This window comes from Lepidochelys kempii, chromosome 10 (assembly GCF_965140265.1).
Source record: "Lepidochelys kempii isolate rLepKem1 chromosome 10, rLepKem1.hap2, whole genome shotgun sequence".
Lineage (NCBI taxonomy): Eukaryota > Metazoa > Chordata > Testudines > Cheloniidae > Lepidochelys > Lepidochelys kempii.
Window position 1 is genome coordinate 35,936,203 of NC_133265.1, and position 18,805 is coordinate 35,955,007.

The window sequence follows — 18,805 nt, forward strand, 5'->3', positions numbered from 1 at the left end:
TTATTGGAGCATCTTTAATGCTGGACATGATAGAGAAGCTGGGGCTAGGACTGCTGCTTGGGGATCAGCCAGTCTATGGCTTTTTGTAGACCAGCTCTGCTTTGAGCATCTCAGTTCCTGGGTGTTTGGAATTATTGCTACCACAGGGATGGGCAAACTTTTTGGCCCGAGGGCCACAGTGGTGTCGCAAAACTATATATAGAGGGCCGCGTAGGGAATGCTGTGCCTCCCCAAACAGCCTGGCCCCCGACCCTATCCACCCCCTACCACTTACTGCCCCCCTCAGAATCCCCAACCCATCCAACCCCCCCACTCCTTGTCCCTTAACTGCCCTCTCTTGGGACCTCCCGCCCCTAACCGCCCCCCAAGGCCCCACCCCCTAACAGGCCCCCTGGGGCCCCATGCTTATCCAACCCCCCTGTTCCCCATCCCCTGAACCCTGTCCACACCTCCACCCCTTGACAGGCCCCCCAGGACTCCCATGCTTATCCAACCCCCCCAGCTACCACCACCAGGACCTCCGCCCCATCCAACCGCCCCCCGGCTCCCTTACAAGGCCGATCAGAGCAGCATGTCTGGCAGCCGTGCCATCCGGCCAGAGCTAGACACGCTGCCACTCTCCCTGGCAGGAGCACGCAGCTCCGCCACCCAGAGTGCTGCCCTCATGGCGTAGCTGCAGGGGAGGGGGAACAGCAGGGGGAGGGACTACTGCTGAAGGTCACTCACCTAACTTAAAGTTTTGGATGAACAGTCTCTGAATTTTGCTCTGTCATCCAGAACATGGGTCAACATGTGGCATAAGGAGTCTGTCACTGTGTGAAAAGCATAATGAGCTGGTGGAACTGACAGCCTAAGATAGTCCAATATTTCAGCACAGTTCCACATAATGGGTTAGACACTTTGTGGATAATGAGAACCTCTGCTGTTGCATGAGAATTAAAAATAAGGGATATAAACACTCATGCTTCAGAGCATAAGCTAGTTAAGTGGAGAGATGAAGTAACACCTTTCCTTGTGTGCGAATATTCCTTTTTGGGTTTCTTGCTCTTCTCTCTGATGTGTCTAATATTGGCCGCTTGTAGGGTACTGGACTAGACAGCCCATTGGTCTGATCCACTATAGCATTTTCTGTGTCCCTAAGCAGAGCCATTTTACGGCATTACATATAAAACTCACTCAAATTCTGTAAGCTGCGAAAATGCCTTTTTAAATTACCCTTTCATGTTAGAAAGAGCCTTCTGAACCCAGGTGTGTAAATGTCACCTATTATATCCACTCTGTCCCTCTGCCATCAGCTATGAATTAGAGAAGTCTGTGACCAGATTACTTAATATGAATTAGTCCTGAGCAGCCAGTAAAGTGCTCCTATTGAGGATCAAGTATTTAAATTTGCTTTTGGAACTTGTCACTCAGTTGCAAGGCCTATGAACAAGACTGGCTTGGAGTGAAGATACCATCAGTTTGTTAATAAGGCAAAGTCGTTGGCTTTATGAAAGCCCATCCAGAACATCACCTTTGCTACAAGTCTGACCTTCAAATAACCTTGCTGCTCTTACACACACTAGTGAAACTCTGTCCTTAACATCTGAAAAGCAATAGATTGTAAAGCACTTGGGAATATTTACCTACCAGATTGCCAGCTTGCTTGACTGAACATTCCTAACATTGCAAGCTCTGAACAGAAGGCATCTCCTGCATTTGATACATTCTGTTAACAGACCTTCACAATGGCGCTGCACCTGCAAGAAACACTCAACATGCTCTATATTGAAAAATCAGTTGCTTTCTCAAAAAAGAAAAGGAGGATTTGTGGCACCTTAGAGATTAACAAATGTATTTGTGCCATAAGTACTCCTTTTCTTTTTGCGGATACAGACTAACACGGCTGCTACTCTGAAACTTGCTTTCTCAAAGGTCACCTCTTTCGCAGCTCATCGAGAGAGAATCGCACAGCCTTCCTTTTCTGGTCCTCATCTTGATTATGCTCTGCTTGACACTGGCACGACAATACAAAACAAGGTAGCCTCCAAGCACCACACACTAATTCTAAGGCTAATACTTTGTAACCTCTAGTTCTTGGAATCTGAATAAAAGGCAGAGATGAATTTGTGGAGAGTTTATCCCTGGTTGCTCTATAATTTGCATTGGACAGAAAATAGTTAAATATAGCCTACATTAAAGCAGAAATTTAAAACTGAGAACAAGTGACTGCTACAGTGCTGTAGCCTTTTAGATATGCAGGAGGAGCTAGTTTAGATGAAGTGTTTGTTTTTTAATAAGTACTCCTGGGGGAAAGGAGGGGAGGGAATTTTCAGCTGCTTGAATCTAGTGCATACAGTAAACATACATTTCCCGAAGGATTCTGCCGAGGCATAGTACACCTCTCAAATGCGAGCAAATATGCCTTTTGTTCATTCCATCAATTGCTTGAGCTGCACACAGATTCCTTGCTCAAGTGATTTATTCCCAATTAGTGACAATATTTTCAGAAATCTGAAGGAAAAGATCTAGGTTGTAACTCTCTGAAAATGTAAAATTGTTCCCTCCTGTACACTTACTAATATATTCTCCAGTCCATTGTTTAAATGTCTCAAGAGACTGGTCTTCCACTCCTGACCTTAAGTACAGTCTAATCAATTTCACTGTTGGATAGCTGTAAAAACTTCCTAACCTAAATTCATGTTTCTTAATTTCATCCAATTATTCCTAGTTAATTCCCATTGGATCACCTCAATTTCCTCTTTTCTCAATGTTTACATGATTCAAATAGTTGGAGTTCAATGTCAATCTCTTCTTCCTCACTCCTCCAACTCCCAAATTGACCAGGAACCAAAGTGTGTATCATTAGCTCTTCTAATCTAGTCTCATTCATCAGCCCCGTCTCCTGACTTTTGTTCTTTTCTGAATTCCCTTAAATTTGTCAGCCTTTTTGGTAATGTGGTACATAGAACTGAATGCAGTATTCCAAATGCTCTTGCTCCAGAGCCATATGTGGTAGAAGCAGGATTTGTCAAACCCTTTCATGGGCCATATAGTGTCGTCTGGTCTTATGGCTGCTTCCACTCCCATTTGCAATCAGGTGGCCTGCCACTTTTCCTGTTCACTGTCAAATCATAACATTTGTGACAACTACAAAAACTACTTACAGGGAAAAGTTACATCAAGAAAGAATATGTGTGGCTGCTTTAGTGCACTAAGTGTCCCTTCTATAATCTCCCAGGTGTGCTCTATCTGTACTGGAAACCAGGAGATTTTTTTACCATGTGGCCAGCCAGTTTCCCATGGATTACCAGTTGTCCACAGTTTAGGAAACTCTGTCTTAACTCCCTGCTTCATGACATTCCAATGGGGCCCAAAATTGCATTGGCTTCTTTTTTGCTGTCCCACATCTAACATGCTCGCTGTTGTTCTTCCTTGTTTTTTGGACTCTAGGGCTAGAAATTAGGTTTTTCTCTCCCATAGGATCTTTGAAATTGCAAGCCACGAGACATGGAAAGCATCTCTTCCAAAAATGTGACTCATCTACTTTCTGTTCATATTTCCCTAGCTGCCCTCTTGTATGTGTCCTCCCTGAGACTGACAGTATCTCCCAGTTAAGGATGTGAATTTTAGTAACATTTCAGATATTCATGAAAACTTCAGTAGAGATCTAACTCAAATCCCCGTTTGTGCCCCACTTAGCACTTCCCCCAACTTGATACATCGCTACTTTTTTACAGTTGTACTGCAAGTTTTGACTCCATAAAGAAATTTTTGTAACACTATCAAATCTATATAATGTTCCTTTTAACCTCTAATTCTGTTGTTCAGGTCCGGTGATGGTAATGGGAGAACTGTCAAGGCTTACTGATTATACACCTGTCCTTACTGATCACAATTCCATTGACTAGAAGTTCAGAGACTTTCCCATTTGTTTCATTGTATGGTGCGTACCTCAAAGAGTTTACCCTTATACAGATGTATTCTGTGAATATATTCCTTGTAGTGATGAATTCAGATAGCTTGTGGTCACTGGTAGCAATTTTCCATGCGACTCTGAATCAGTTCTTCCTTGTAAGAAAGAAATAGATCCAGGATCGCTTATCCTTTGTGATCCAGAAAATAGGGAATCCCAAAGTTCTGTGTCATTTAGCTCTTTACATGTTTGATTGTATGTTAACATGGTTGGGTATCTGAGTAGGTTTAAAACAAAACAGAGGAAATAAAACATAACTAAGGATTTCTGGACCAAACTCTCCAGTAACCATTCTTCTTCCAGTGCTAATGGTCTGTACCAAGGACCCACAGTCACTTTTATTTTCATACCTTCCTGAGAATTTCCCCATACTCTGACCTGCAGTATAGTAGCTCATTGGCATTGTAAATATTAATAACATAACTATCCTGTCTAAGCAAAGTTCAGAGAGACAAGGTGGGTGAGGTAATATCTTTTATTGGACCAACTTCTGTTGGGGAGAGCTCTTTGAGAAGTTGGTCTAATAAAAGATATTACCTCACCCACCTTCTCTCTAATAACTGACCTTGGCTCCCAGGATATTTATATTCTTCTTACCCAGTGTCTCTTCCTCCTTTTGCAGCAGAGCACTGTCACAGCATCTCTTGTTTCCTCTTGTGACTGAGACTACTAGATGGATTGTGAGGCAAGGATAATACATCCCAGTGCATCTGATTCCTTCTCCAGAGGCTCAGTGGGCTTGCCACATGTTGTTCATTAGGATTTGCCAGCTGAGAGTCCAAATCCATTCCAGTAGCTGTCTCTAGAGTCCTGGAGTCGTGCACCTTCTGCTCTAATTATGTCTGCTGTTTAAACAGCAATCTGCTAGTTCTAGAGAGCCATATGAGCGAGACTAGGTTACAGAATTCTACTTAGCTTACCTTATTTCCCATCTGCTTACTGATGCACTAAAAGGGGTCATCCTTTGCTCTTCTAAGGAGGGTAGAACAATGAAGCTTTAAAATGTTGATCCTATATAGGATAAAGTCAAATGAGCCAATTAACTTTTTTCTCCTTCTTGATTTCTAACTGAGCCAAAATGAATAATAGTTTATTTATGAAGTTGAACGATTCTTATTTTGCAGATTGTGTCTTTGTATAACATTTTGAAATCTACTGTTGAAAAGTGATATGTAAGAGCTAGGCTTTTTATTTTTAATGAATTTTAGCGGAGATGTTTTGGTTTTGGCTTTTTTGCTAATGCAAAAATTTTATTAAATTAAACTACTATGAAGACCAGATTCACCAGCCCCTGAGTGGTAAAAAGCATGTATGTGAACATATGTAACAAAGCATTTCAGATCAATGTACAATTCATGCAACAAATATACATTCCCCAGCAACAAATGACTTAAGAATTTCTGGGAAGAAAGCAAGCATATGTTAAAGCTATAAATAACCCAATACAAGGAGGGTTGGTTTGTGTCTTTGGGGTGGGGTTTTGGGGATTATTTTCTTTGGTCCAGAACATCACAATGGCTAAGAGTCTCTCCAGGCCCAGGCTTATGGATAGATAAGCTATAAAGCTTTTTCCATTTTGCTCAAAGAAATTTCAGGCTATGGCAGCATTCAAACAACTGTGCTAGAACTGTTTATTACAGTGTTTTGTAGACTACTTATAGGCAGTGTGGTCCTGTAGATAAAGCATGGAGACCACTGTTCATCGTCTAGCTAAGCGATGGCATCTTCAGTGGCGTGATGCAGTTCTTCTAGGCCACCGCAGACCCTAGTCGTCAGGCATTCATCGACACTGTGCGTCATTGCCTGTACTGCACCACAACTGCACAAAGGGCTGTCACGAAAGCCCCAGCGATACTGGTTGGCTGCACGGAGACCTTGCCTGGTCCAATACCTGCTCAACAGGGACCATTGGCGATGGGGCAGGTCAAAACCAGGCAGGCAAATTGTGGGGTTGGCGACAAGGGACTGGTTGGGGATTATGTTTACCCTGAGCTTGTCTAAGTCACTTTACCTCTGTGCACGTTTCCCCATCGGCAAAATTATATTTGCCCTCCTCTGTAAACATGCTGTGTAGATATAAGCGGGAAGTATTACCTAGGGCTATTAGCCTTTAGGGGCTGGCTTAGCACAGCCCTTGAGGGAGGGAAGAATAATCTGTTCACATTGATCCAAAAAAAGCACTATCATGGTGCTAGTAACAGTCATCTTTAAACAGGGATATAGGGTCATTCTTTTTTCATTGTGAATAGGGCTTCCAGTATGATGTTTGACACGGCTTTTGACACGGTCTCCCATAGTATTCTTGTCAGCAAGTTAAGGAAGTATGGGCTGGATGAATGCACTATAAGGTGGGTAGAAAGCTGGCTAGATTGTCGGGCTCCACGGGTAGTGATCAATGGCTCCATGTCTAGTTGGCAGCCGGTATCAAGTGGAGTGCCCCAAGGGTCGGTCCTGGGGCCGGTTTTATTCAATATCTTCATAAATGATCTGGAGGATGGTGTGGATTGCACTCAGCAAATTTGCGGATGATACTAAACTGGGAGGAGTGGTAGATACGCTGGAGGGGAGGGATAGGATACAGAAGGACCTAGACCAATTGGAAGATTGGGCCAAAAGGAATCTGATGAGGTTCAATAAGGATAAGTGCAGGGTCCTGCACTTAGGACGGAAGAACCCAATGCACAGCTACAGACTAGAGACCGAATGGCTAGGCAGCAGTTCTGCGGAAAAGGACCTAGGGGTGACAGTGGACGAGAAGCTGGATATGAGTCAGCAGTGTGCCCTTGTTGCCAAGAAGGCCAATGGCATTTTGGGATGTATAATTAGGGGCATAGCGAGCAGATCGAGGGACGTGATCGTTCCCCTCTATTCGACATTGGTGAGGCCTCATCTGGAGTACTGTGTCCAGTTTTGGGCCCCACACTACAAGAAGGATGTGGATAAATTGGAGAGAGTCCAGCGAAGGGCAACAAAAATGATTAGGGGACTGGAACACATGACTTATGAGGAGAGGCTTAGGGAGCTGGCATTGTTTAGCCTGCAGAAGAGAAGAATGAGGGGGGATTTGATAGCTGCTTTCAACTACCTGAAAGGGGGTTCCAAAGAGGATGGCTCTAGACTGTTCTCAATGGTAGCAGATGACAGAACGAGGAGTAATGGTCTCAAGTTGCAGTGGGGGAGGTTTAGATTGGATATTAGGAAAAACTTTTTCACTAAGAGGGTGGTGAAACACTGGAATGCGTTACCTAGGGAGGTGGTAGAATCTCCTTCCTTAGAGGTTTTTAAGGTCAGGCTTGACAAAGCCCTGGCTGGGATGATTTAACTGGGAATTGGTCCTGCTTTGAGCAGGGGGTTGGACTAGATGACCTTCTGGGGTCCCTTCCAACCCTGATATTCTATGATTCTATGTACAAAGGAGAAAAAGGGCATGCACTCATTTCTACTGCTCTGGCCGTAGACTTGGACAAAAACCTTTTCAGTTCTAAAAGTTTAATCTGATTTCTTTTAAAGGGAAGAGGATCCTTGCCAGGTCCCTGTCATGAGAACCAGTAAAAGGCACAACTTCAATTCAACAACAACAAAAAACGTTGGTAGTTCACCTTTTAAAGCATCCAAAGTTTTAAAAACAAAAACAAGACCTTCTGTTCTTCTGAGCAAATACTGGGCTGAGAGCAGTGAGTATTTACAGGGACCGTCAACTAAAATATTTTTTAACTGAGTAAAAGAATCTGATTTGATAGTGCACCTATTCAGTATTCTGGCTGGAGTTGATTTTTCTTTTTTAAGGGACAGGTGTGTGTGTACATGCACACTTCCTTCCTGATCTATTTAAAGATATTTTGAACAAGGGAGAGAGGATGGGCCTGGGAGCATACACCCTCTCTGTCTCCACCACCACCATCCTGCTCTGTGCACATACATGCCTGTGGCCTGTTGGCTGCAGCAGCAAGCCAAACCAAACTCTCTTGAAGGGCCTGGTAAAAGTACATAGATGAGCTTGTCCATTAGCATGCACAGCTGTGGAGATGTAACTGGCAATCAAAACCAGAGATACTTATTAAGTGTTGCCAAATGCATGGCATTTTAAGTCTTGGAGTTAACACTGGCAGGTACACAATTTTATTTTGGAAGTGTAATTCTTCAAAAGTTGATGTCCCTTTTACCATCAAGGGTCCTGTGTTCAGTTTTGGTATGTTGGTCAGAGAATCCTGCAATGTATGACTGATCCCGCTCTCCTGAAGGTGGCTGCATTTTCCCATGAAAAATGCTGGCTTTAACTTTCCTTATAGCTAATGGCTGTTCTTATCACAGACAAACCAAAAGAAATCACATGGGTTTGGAATCCTTTAGGAGCAGGGTCTGAAAGCTTCCATAATACTGGTAATCCCTGGTCCACCTAAAAGTGCATCAGGGATTCAAAATTTACTAGTCAAAGGGGAGGAATTAGGGTTGCCAACTTTCTAATTGCACAGAACTGAACACCTTTGCCTTGCCCTGCCCTGCCCCTTCTCTGAGGCCCCTTCTCTGAGGCCCCTCCTCCCCCCCCCATTCCATCCCCACTCCCTCAGTCACTTTCACGGGGCTGGGGTGTGGGAGGGGGTGAGGGCTCCGGCTGGGGCAGAGGGGTGGGGTGAGGGAGCGGGTAGGCTCTGGGGTGGGGCCAGAAATGAGGGGTTCAGGATGCGGGAGGGGGCTCTGGCCTGGAGCCAAGGGGTTTGGACCGCAGGAGCGGGCTCAGGGCTGGGGCAGGGCATTGGTGCAGGAGGGGGTTCAGGGTGCGGGCTGCAGTCGGGCAGTGCTTACTTAGATGGCTCCCGGTTGGCGGTGCAGCAGAGCTAAGGCAGGCTTCCTGGCTCCACGTGGCTCCCAGAAGCAGCTGACGTGTCCAGCTCCTAGGCACTGGGGCAGCTAGCCAGCTCTGTGCAGTGTATGGTGTGAGCTGCCTGTGCCAGCAGGCACCACCCATGCAGCTCCTATTGGCTGCAGTTCCCGGACAATGGGAGTTGCGGAGCTGGCGCTTGGGGCAGAGCCAGTGCATAAAGCTTCCCTGATCACCTCTGCGCCTAGGGGCCACAGGGACATGCCGGCAGCTTCTGGGACCCATGTGGAGCCGGGGCAGGCAGGCAGCCTGCCTTAGCCCTGCTGTACCACCAACTGGACTTTTAACGGCCCAGTCAGCAGTGCTCACCAGAACCACCAGGGTCCCTTTTCGACCAGACATTCCGGTCGAAAACCAGATGCCTGGCAACCATAGGAGGAATGTGTCTGATATGGTGGTCTTTCACCTTCAGTTACAGCGTCTTATGCCAAATAGTTTTAGTTACTTACAAAATTTCAAGTGTCTAACGGGCTGTAGTTGACTTAGAAAGATAGCAGAAGAGCTAGCATGCACTCTGGCCTAGAGACAACAGCTCACACTGGTTTTTCAGGCTTCATCCATTGCAACATGTCCAAAATATTTCCAACAAGATATTAAGTGATCTTATCCTCAACCAATAAAAAGACATAAGCCTTACATCAGAATATATTTTTCATGGTATTGTGCACCCTGAGGGTAGGAAAAGGCTACCTAGCAGCCACAGCTATCGGACTGTTTCATAGATATTGCATATACCACAATAGTAGCAAGTATGGGGCTTGTTAGTAGATATGTTCGGCATGGAATCAAAACTAGTTCTGGCTAACCTATGAGACACCTATTTCAAAATGAGCTGTAGTGTGCTACTGATAGACTGTACGTTCAAAGGGGGGGAAACTCTGTAACCACAGTTTAACTCTCTCCGAAATCAATTTCAAACTTTCTTTAGAAGCTGACCAATTAAGATCAGCCCTCCTCTAGACCCGTTGGCATGGCTGAGCAGTAGGTTGTTGCATTGCCAAAACTTTCTGTGCGACAGTGGCATCTAGTGGCAGATGAACATGAAAATACTGTGTCCTGACTCATTTCTCAGTTGTAAAATCAATGGGACAAAAAGAAAAGCATAACCCTGCACACTTGAACTGTGGATCTGTTGTAGCAAATGTGCAGCGAATCAAGCATGACTCCACCTGGCTCACTTGTCTGGTCTAGCCTGATGCTTTCAATGGGGAGCAAACGCCTGGTAGCTGTAGTTGGACACATACTGCCGAAGGGAACACCTCTGCTCTAATAGGATTAAAACGTGTATAATCTTTTAAAAATTAAAATGGTAACTGTTGAGTTGAGTGAGCGTGATGTGCGTCTCGGTTTCAGACGGGAATGCGGTAGTACGTATGGGTACATGTATGGAACAGGGCTGCAGATTCGAAAACCTTAAAGGAGTGTTCTGCTCTGTTGTGCACTAGTGAGACTTTAGATTACTGCTGCAAGGCTGTGTCAGTACCAGTCTAGCAATTCCCCTTTCCTGCAATGGCTGACATGTGGACTCTGTCAGTTATTCAGCTGTATGACCCATCTGCTGCCTCTGGTTGATGGTTTCTCTAAAAACAAATAATAAAGTACAGATGGGTGGGGTCCTGCACCTGGCTGTGGCAGTGTTGCAAGATAGGACTTCGGGTGCCTCTGCCATGACTGTAACTCCCAGGAGCAGTAAGGGATACCCATGGATTTGATGGGGCTGCCAGTGTTCCTGCACGGTCGTATGAGCATTAGCCTCCCGCCAGCCCAGCAGGAAGCTGCAGACATATGCAGCATACTGCTCGAACAGACTGAGCTACCTACAACAAGGGCATGAAAGGCACAATCTTGCAGGCTAACGCTCTTGAAGGAATCTTATTTAGTCCTGTAGGCCAGACCTATACAGCTCTGTGCAGATGTACATGTTTTTCCAAATGACACCTCTGAAATGTTGCAATTGCATGTAACATATATATTCCTCCACCCCCACCAACAATGATCAGGTACCTTTAGATTGGTGTTGATACAGGATGCGGAAATTTTGTGACTGCCAGTCATGATTAGTGATAAGGTCAGCAAGAGCACTTGAAACTATGCAAGCTGTAGTGGTGGTTCAGTTTACTAAGACTCAAGTTACCAGTTAGTATTTAGACACCAATATATTTTAATAGAAAAGTCTAGCAGATATAGAAGTGTCTTGATTTTGACTTGGTCTAATACAAATTCCTGGCTTCTCAAACTTGCAGGGTGCTGTGATAGTGATCAATGGGTGTGGCTGGTATGCAACACTAAATGCAATTTCCCTTTCCAGCACTTAAATACCAAGGAATAAGCACCACAGAAAAATATATGGGCTGCCTTTAGGAGTTAACTAAACTGTTGTAAACAGAAATTATGGGCAGCTGCCTGAACCTTTAAGTGCAGAGTTGGAGGCAGACTTGATACTTTCCTTGCTGTGTACCATTGCATAAGACATTTAAAATTTAACTGAGCAAAGCACTAGAAATACTCTAGGGACCCTTCCTCAGTTGGCAGGAAATGGGACTCCATCACCTAAAAAGAGAGGAAACGTTCAGATGTCTGGTCTGATTCTATTTTAGTACAGTCTTAGGAGAATGCTATCACATTTTTCACCAGCCAGATCTCTGTTACACACTTAATTTTTCTATTTTACTTGTTTTAATGACTGAGACTGTCATTTGCCTAGAGTCAGGCTTAGTGGGAGCAGGTGCTCTTAGCTTCTGCTACACAGCTTTGCCAATGTACCTCTATCATGGCCCACTCTTTCTATTGTCTGCTTGAGTGAGACCCAGACTGCCAGCTGTGTCTTAGCAGTGTCTGATTTAGTCATGTGGTAAGAGGCCTGCTGGGGGGGAGGGGGGGAGGCTAAAGTGAAACCCCCAAACTCAGTCATTTGAACAAAGGCTTTGAGATGAAGGGCTACTGCTTTAACCCTCTGCCTCTATCTAGGCATCTAACACACCTATGTCTGAAGTAGGAGTGCAAGAGGCTGCTAGGTAACTTCCTGATAGAGATGTTTGCCCATTGCTTAATGCTTTTATTGTAAATGTGCTCAGGCCCAAAGACCTTCTCTTAGTCTGTTTTGATTCTTTAACGTACACAGACTGTTTTTACATAGAACTGCAGCAAGTGCTGGTGCTATGACTAACCAGCATAAATTCACAACAGGGTAATTGCTGCCTGTTCAGGATGTACTAGGAATTTTTTTTTCATGTACAGAGTAGGCGCCTAATGAAAGTGGAGGCTACATATAGCACTTTTTCTTCCTTTAATGGGCTTGTATTTTTGCTGTTTGTATTCGAGCCTGCGTATTCCACCCTCCCTGAACCAATCAAGCACTGCTAGCTTTTAAAAGAAACAATAGCCAAGTGATTAGTTTCACCCTGGCAAAGGTATTTTGGAAACACATGGCCTTTGCACCCATAAGAGTATGCTGCTATTCCCTGTAGTCAGCTTGGTTTAGCACTTTTACAAGTGTTCCATTAATGCAATTGAATGCTGGCACAGAGGGCTTTCCGTCTGAGTGCTTTCCTCACGCAAAGAGCTGTGGCGCATGAAAAACAGCAGGGCACCTCTGTATGGAGCAGAGCCTCCAGGGGCATTACAGCTGAAACAAGGCAGCATTCTTAATTAGTTCTGTCCCCCAACAGAACCCCCTCAGAGTAATGCTGTGTCTGGGGTGGTCAGTGTTCCATTAAGGGATATTTGGTAGGATGTTTTCTTACAGTGTCTGTCCTTTATGGGCGGGAGCAAGCTTTCACCAGCATTAATGCAGTGGGACTGGACTGACAGTTCTCAAGTAGCGTGTGGACTGGGACTCGAGAGATCTTTATCTATGGAAGTAAATCCAGATCAGTAGCTTGTCTCCAGGTGAAGCTAAAATATAAACTGTATGTACTGTGTGGTTAAGTTGGAATTCAAGATAATTATCTTTATGGCTTTTTATAGCCCCCCAATCAGAGCTCAAATCTAACTTTTATCAGCAGAAGTCTGATGGCGGGGGGGGGGGGGGGGGGGGAATGCTTTATTGACCAAACTTGTGGCTATTAATAGGTTATCAGGGAAGGACTTTTGTTCCAGGAGAGAGGAAATGCACTTGGTAACTTGACAGCTGGCTGTTTTTTAATTCCAGACTTGAGAAATCTAGCTGGGGGGGAAGAAAGGCTGAGCCCTAACATGGTAGGTTCTGTCTATGAAGATGGCACTCTGCTTGGTTAAACAGGGTTGGACTGTAGCCTAAGCTCTCTTTACAGTGCTGCCACTGGGAATGTAAACTTCACTACCCTCCAGGCTCCCTAAATCCAGAGCACTGAAGAGCAGCAAGTTGGCTCCCTCCACACCTGAAACCAGCTGGCTTTGTGGGATGCACTCTGTTCCCCACATACCTGTGGTGTGATGAACAGCATGTTGGCTAGTTTTAAAGGGGAGGGGTGTGCTCACTGGGAATGTTGTAGCCTTTTCCATTCAAATACTTTGGAAGGAGATTCAGCTTCCTCTAAAACTGAGGGACACGGCAAGCAGACTGACTCCCTGATCTTTAACAAAAATCCTTGTTTATCCAAAAGTTTTCAAACGTCTTCACATAAATGGGACTTAACTGTTAAACATGGTCTATGTCAGGAACTTTTTGGGTATTTCTATGCTGTTGAGCCTATGGCTCAATAGAATTCTGGTTCAGATTTTTAGCAACATTTATAAACTACGTCCTACTTCAGATTGATCCTTTTCCAAGCATTTCTAGAGGAAGAGTGCTCATTGCCCTACTTGACCCAAGTAGCATACGAGTCGCATGGTTCATCTTAGACTAACAACTTTCACTGCCAAGTGACTAAACTATGAAGAGTTTAAACAATGTGTTGTAGTCTAAGGGCTTGGCTACACTTGCAAGTTAGAGTGCATTAAAGGAGTGCATTTACCAAGCGCGCTAGCTCACTACCTGTCCACACTGGCCAGGCACGTAGAGCGCTCTGACTCTGCAGCTGAAGCGCTCCTGGTACTCCACCTCGGTGAGTGGAATAACATTTGGTGCGCCCCCGCTGGAGCACCGCGGCACCAGTGTGGACACCCTGGTCTGTTAGTGTGCTCTGATCGGCCCCCATAAGTGTCCCACAATGCGTGTTCTAGCCACTCTGGTCATCACTTTGAATTCTACTGCCCTGCCCTCAGGTGACCAACCGTCAGACTTGCCCTTTAAATTCTCTGGGAATTTTGAAAATTCCCTTCCTGTTTGCTCAGCCAGGCTTGGAGTGCTCTCAGCGAATCTTACCCGGTGACCATGCCTCCACTCACCAGGCGATCCCCAGTATGGAGCAATGGTGAGCTGCTGGACCTCATCAGTGTTTGGGGGGAGGAAGCTGTCCAGTCCCAGCTGCGCTCCAGCCATAGGAATTATGATACCTTCGGTCAGATATCAAGGGACAAGATGGAAAGGGGCCATGACCGGGACGCACTGCAGTGCAGGATTAAAGTGAAGGAGCTGCGGAATGCCAACCGTGAGGCAAACCGCTGCTCCGGTGCTGCCCCTTCGACCTGCCATTTCTACAAAGAGCTGGATGCGATACATGGGGGTGACCCCACCTCCACTCCGAGGACCACCATCGACACTTCAGAGTCCAGTGCAACAAGGCAGGGGGAGGAGGAGGAGCAGCAAAGCGGGAGCGAGGGTGCTGAGATGGAGGAAGACACCCCGGAATCCCTAGATGCATGCAGCCAGCAGCTGCTCTCAAGCCAGGAGGAAGGTAGCCAGTCATGGTGGCCGGTGCTTGTGGAAGGACAAACACGAGAGGAGGTTCCCGGTAAGCAGCTTTTATTTTGGGAAGGAAGTTATTCGGTGCGGGCTCTTGGGGCGAGGAGGGTTTGGGCCGCATGCATGCCTAGATGCAAAATAGGGTGTTGATGTGCTCTCTCACATCGCGGTAATCGGCCTCAGTGATCTCTTCAAAGGTCTCATCCAGAACATGGGCAATGCACTTGCGCAGGTTTCTCGGGAGAGCCACTGTGGTCCTTAGCCTTACTGGGACAACTTGTCTACACCACTGTGCCATGAGTGGTGGGGGGACAATTACTGCACACAGGCAAGCTGCATCTGGGCCAGGGCGGAAGCCACACTGCAGTAGAAGACCCTCCCTTGCTTCCCAGGTCACCCTCAGCAGCAAGATATCTTCCAGGACAAACTCCTGTGGAAAATGTGGGGACAGTGTTCAGTATAGGGGCCCCCTGCCGTTGTTGGCTCTCCCCAAGGCACAGAAACCCAGAGGACAGTACAGCCGTGAAACAATCACCAGCACCAGTCACGCTTGACCCTGTGCTTACTCACCATTTTGTGAGTTGTGTGCTCACTTTGGAACGGGCAAATTATGCTATTGTGTAGACTGTGCTTGCCCTTAAGTACAAGGAATCATTGCTCTGTCTGGTGTGAAGAATGCTGCCTCTGTTAAGTGTTGCATTTTGCCTTTACAGATGCAACCTTGAGATCTCATCCATCCATGTTATCACCGGCTGAAAGACTCGAAAGACTCAGAAAGAGGCCACGTAGAAGCAAGGAAGACATGTTGCATGGAGTAATGCAGCATTCAGGTAATGAAAATCGAAAAGTGCAGGAGTGGCGGGACAGTGAAAGGCGGATCTGCCAGCAGAATGAGGAGCACCGGCACAAAAGCGCGGTACTTCGGCAGCAAAGCATGGATCAGCTGATAAGCATAATGGAGCGCCAAGCGGACTCTATCCCAGCGCTCGGAGCCATGCAGGCTGAGCACTACCCCTCCCCCCCACCCACAGCCCTTGTCCCAAAACTCTTTCCCTTGTGCACCCATGTCGCCTCCTACCCACTTTCCCCAACATCCAGGTTCTTACTGCCACCAACTGCCTCCAACACCTGTAGCTTCACCACCCAGCCTTGAAAACTACGACCGTTACCCACTGCACTCAACCCCCATCACCATGCAGTATAACATCCTGAAGTGTAGCACTCATTGCACAGCACTCCAGACAGAAAGTCTGAGTATGAGAACAGGACATACAGAAACTTATGATTGTACCGTTACCCACTCCACCCCCTTGCCCTTTCTGTTTCCCAAGCAGTTTTTTATTTTCAATAAATGGATTTTCTTTTCAATAAATGGATTTTTTTTGGCTTTGAAAACATTCTTTATTATTACATAAAGTAAAGGATACTTTAGCCCAGGAAAGAAACAGGCATTGCAAGTCAGCATAGCAAACACAGATTCCTACTAATATTGGAACCACTGCACTTCACTCCTGTGCAGGGCACCAGACATTACTGGTGGCTTTCAGGCTCAAATTGCTCCCTCAAGGCATCCCTAATCCTTGCAGCCCCGTGCTGGGCCCCTCTAATAGCCCTGCTCTCTGGCTGTTCAAATTCAGCCTCCAGGTGTTAAACCTCAGAGTTCCATGCCTGAGTGAATTGTTTGCCCTTCCCTTCACAAATATTATGGAGGGTACAGCACGCGGATATAACCGCGGGGATGCTGTCATCGGCCAGGTCCAGCAGCCCTTAAATGGCCAAAAGCACACACTCCACAGTCATTCTGCACCGGCTCAGCCTGTTGTTGAACTGCTCCTTGCTGCTCTCAAGGCTCCTTGTGTAGGGTTTCATGAGCCACGGCATTAAAGGGTAAGCTGGGTTTCCAAGGATCACAGTGGGCATTTCGACATCCCCTATGGTCATCTTCTGGTCTGGGGAAAAAAGTCCCAGCTTGCAGCTTCTTGAACAGGCCAGTGTTACGAAAGATGCGTGCGTCATGCACCTTTCCAGGCAAGCCTGTGTTAATGTCAGTGAAACGCCCACGGTGGTCCACAAGCACTTGGAGAAATACCCCTTCTGATTAACATACTCGGAGGCTAGGTGGGCTGGTGTCAGAATTGGAATATGCGTGCCATCTATTTCCCCTCCGCAGTTAGGGAAACCCATTTGTGCAAAGCTGTCCACAATGTCATGCACGTTTCCCAGAGTCACGGTTCTTCTGAGCAGGATGTGATTAATGGCCTTGCAACATAATTCCAATGGTCGACTTTCCCACTCCAAACTGGTTAGCGACAAATCGGTAGCTGTCTGGAGTTGCCAGCTTCCAGATTGCAATAGCCACCCGTTTCTCCACCATCATGGCAGCTCTCAATCTTGTGTCCTTGCGCTGCAGGGTGTGGGCAAGCTCCTCACACAGTCCCATGAAAGTGGCTTTTCTCATCCGAAAGTTCTGCAGCCACTGCTCGTCATCCCAGACTTGCATGGCGATGTGATCCCACCATTCATTGCTTGTTTCCCAAGCCCAAAAGCAGTGTTCCACGGTGATGAGCATGTCTGTGAATGCCACAAGCAAACTCGTGTCATATGCGTTACTCGAGTTGATATCGTCGGAGCCCTCATTGTCACTTTGGATCATAAGGAATAACTCGACTGACAAATGTGACGTGTTGGCAAGACTCATCAGCATACTCCTCAGCAGTTCAGGCTCCATTCCCGCAGACTGAAAGGAAAGACAGCGCGTGCAGTACAAAAAACTTTGAAAGATGGTGCCAAATGTGGATGGAAGCACAGGGATTGCTGGGATGCGAAGCGATGCATCACGGGGCATTGGGACAGGGCCCAGAATGACCCGCCCCCTTCCCACAAGCCATAGCGCCAGAATGGGAAGAGGTGCTCTGTGGGATAGCTGCCCATAATGCACTAATTCCAATGCCGCTGCAAGTGCCACAAATGTGGCCACGTCAGTGGACTTGTTCCTGTCAGTGTGGACAGACTGCAGCGCTTTCCCTACTATGCTCTCCGAAGGCGGGTTTAACTCAAAGCGCTCTACATCTGCAAGTGTGGCCATGCCCTAAGTCTAGGTATTGTGAACACCACCTACTGGTGAGTTCTTAAAACTTAAACAAGGAGCAGGCAAGGTGAAATGGTATTGCAACCTGAGCAATGCATTAATAGCCTGGAAAAACACACTTCCACAGAAATCTGGGAAAGCGTAACTTTGAATTCAGCTCCCCATTGTAAGGAGTCTTGGAACAGAAGAGGTTCCTTTTTAAATGGATATCATTTTAAGCCTTCATCAGTTTAAGCAAATGGAAAAAAAACACAATTCCTAGTTGCATCAGCCACCACCAGTCCCTGACATTTACAAGACTTGAGATGACTCTCCTACATTGATCCTTTCTGCAGAAACAAAGCAGCCATGAGGTGCTGCAATACATTTCTGACTTCTCAGCAGATTTAGCCGTAGGAGTTTTTGGACTCGCCCCTTGTGGTTTGGAGCATGGTTCTCAAACTGATTTTGATGTAATGCTGTGCGATCCTGTAGTGTGTGTTGCAGTCTCCTTATCGTGACATGAATGTAGGTCAGGGTGGACAAACGTTTTGGCCCAAGTGCCACATTGCGATTTGCAAAACTGTATGGAGGGCCAGGTAGTGAAGGCTGTGCCCCCCCCCAAACAGCCTGGCCCCCGCCCCCTCCCATTCCCGACTCTCCCGCTCAGAACCCCCTACCCATTCAACCCCCTCTGCTCCTTGTCCCCTGACTACCCCCTCCTGGGATCCCACCCCCTATCCAACCCCCCTGCTCCCAGTCCCCTGACAGGCCCCCTGGGACTGCCACGCCTATCCAACCCTGTCTCTCTCCCTGTCCCCTGACAGCCCCCCCCCCGGGCCTCCCACGCCTATCCAACCTCCCCCCCCCCGTTCCCCATCCCCTGACCACCACCCCCTGAACCTCCTCCCCATCCAAACCTTCCTGTCCCCTGACTGCCCCCCAGGATCTCCTGCCCCTTATTCAATCTCCCCGCCCCCTTACCATGCCGCTCAGAGTGGTAGGAGCTCGCAGCCCTGTCGCCCGGCTGGAGCCAGCCATGTCACTGCGCTGCCCGGGAGGAGCAGCGGGCCAGAGCGCTGGCGGCACAGTGAGGTGAGGCTGTGGGGGAGGGGGGACAATAGGGGAGGGGCCAGGGGC

The 18,805-nt window shown here is 46.9% G+C and overlaps 1 protein-coding gene across 1 annotated transcript in view; it reads left to right on the forward strand.

The window, feature by feature from the left end:
- Positions 1-18,805, forward strand: part of RAB40C (RAB40C, member RAS oncogene family) — a 65,343-nt gene that overhangs the window by 15,618 nt on the left and 30,920 nt on the right. The window lies entirely within an intron of this gene.